The 2,385-nt window shown below is 33.8% G+C and overlaps 1 pseudogene; it reads left to right on the top strand.

Annotated features, from left to right (window-relative positions):
* Positions 1-908, top strand: LOC137728248 (protein RADIALIS-like 3; annotated as a pseudogene).
* The last annotated feature ends 1,477 nt before the right edge of the window (positions 909-2,385 follow it).

The raw sequence follows: 2,385 nt of genomic DNA, 5'->3' as shown, positions 1-2,385 counted from the left end.
TCCATTTGGCATTTTCAGCCCCCTCCCAACAAGCATTCTATCAGTTGTAGCTAGCGAAGCTCGGTTTCCATCGATCAATGGCGTCGCCAGGATCGTGGACGGCAAGGCAAAACAAGCTGTTTGAGAATGCTCTGGCGGTTTACGACAAGGACACGCCTGACAGGTGGCACAATCTGGCGAGGGCTGTGGATGGGAAATCAGTGGAGGAAGTGAAGAGGCACTATCAGATGCTTGTGGAAGATGTAAGCAAGATTGAGGCTGGTGAGGTGCCTTTGCCTAATTATAGAAAATCTGGTGGAGCACCAAGTCCTATTCCAGGGATATTGAAGAAGAAAGGTGATTCAATATAATGTTTTTAATTTCTTGGAACTGCATTCATTTATACGAAGGAAAATGCTTTTAAAAACTTTCAAGATTATTTACCATATAACATGATTGTTTTAGCCTTTCACATATATGTGGTACATAACTGATTGCGTTGAATGGTTTATTCATATATCGTTGCATTAAGAAATGATAAAATAATTTACTGATTCTATTCTACATTCATTATTTTCAGTTTCTAAGCAAATGTATAGACATAATCACCAAATGTGACATAACAAACTCACCTGTTATAACACAGACGAGGATTTTTAGAATAAAAGTTAATGAATAAAACATGTGATATAACATAACCCCAAGCTGGACAAGCCTTTTTATATATTCAATGGGATGAATTTTTCATGCTTTAATTCCCCCTTAATTACCGCAAATGATGTTAATTGTTGTTCTCATGCAGGATGAAGAGTCTAAGAATTCAATGAAGGAGAGCAAGCCAGATCGATCAGTTCATAGATGGGAATAAAGATTCTTAAGTTTCAACATAAAAGAAAATTCAGAACCGTCCAAGTAGCAGTATACATATATATATATATATACATATATATATATATACATATATATATATATATATATATATATACATATATATATATATATAGGACAACAAGAGTCAAATGTGATTAGCTAATATGTTGCGTTTTTCCTTTAGTTTTCCAAAAGTCATTGTATTTTCCTTTCAGCTCCTTTAAATGTACTGAGAAAAAGAAAAAAAGGCCACTTCGTTTGTCTCAATTAATGAAGGATTATGAGTCTCTACATTACTTATAGCTTTTCTGCTTTTTTTATTTATATAGTCCATTATAATAATCTAACAACTTAAAACATGCCACGTCATTTAATTAACGTTTAAAGACAGATTAGATTAAGCGAAACACATAAAAATGCAGAAAAGCTAAATGCTTAGGCTCGGATAAATGAAGAGAGTCAAGGATAAATGAAAAGAATCAAGAGACTATTTATCATTATCATAACGATTTTATAAACCTTTATTTAATAACACGGATTTGAATTAGCCAACTTTGCTAAAATAATGGACTCTTTTATCTACACCGAAACTCGAATCCCTCTTTCCGTTATATATAATTCTTTCTGAGCGAAGTTGAGATTAAATTTAGAGTGGAGTATTGTTTATATTAAAAAAAAATTAACACAAACAATACATGTGCTAAATTGGATCGAATATGTAGAATCCTTAAGTTAATGACATGCGCGATGACATGAGTATAGAATCGTTGCTTTTCATTGAGTAGGTTCATTCAGAACCGTCCAAGGTGGAAGTATCGAATTAAACCAGTACTTTTCAAATGTCGGAAAGAAGTGACATGATCATATCGGCATCAAGTTTGAAAGGTTGGTCGTCATCACCCCCAACAAAATTATTGTTAATAATTGACTTATATATCACACTTACGAGACTCCATGCGATCTCCTTCATTTTGTTAACCAAATAATAAAACTCGCATGGAAGTTTCTGAACTGCAAGAGTTCAAGGCCAGCAGATAATGATTGTCGTCTCTACAATTCAAGTGACGTTCTTCTCTAGTAGTCTACATAGATTCAATTTTTGCAATTTTGGGCACGCGGTTTAGTAATTATTGCAATGCATATGTAAGATGTTCGCTTCTTGTAAAAAGTCGAATTCCCTTGCACATTTGTTACTCATACTGTAGATTTTATCGAAAAAAAAGTCATTATATTATTATTAATTTTTTAAATCAGCAAGATATTCTAATTTGAACTAATTGTTATGTATAATTATAATTAAGGGATGCAATTCAAGCGTTACAGTATTCCGTCATAAACATGCTAAGTTAATTACCTTTCCCAAACCAATAACTTAGCCGTCGATTTCCCCAAACATAAACCCTACTTTTTACCTTCATCAAACATAAACCCTAATCTCTACCTTCACCTTCTCTCTCCAAGACCTTGCCCCTCTCTCTAGAACCTGTCTCTCCTCATCCATCCACAGTCCAAAGTTGAAACACAACCAAAGCCACA

This window comes from Pyrus communis, chromosome 1 (genome assembly GCF_963583255.1).
Source record: "Pyrus communis chromosome 1, drPyrComm1.1, whole genome shotgun sequence".
NCBI classification, from domain to species: domain Eukaryota; kingdom Viridiplantae; phylum Streptophyta; class Magnoliopsida; order Rosales; family Rosaceae; genus Pyrus; species Pyrus communis.
Note: the sequence above shows the minus strand (reverse complement) of the source record. Positions and strands in the feature narration are given on the sequence as shown.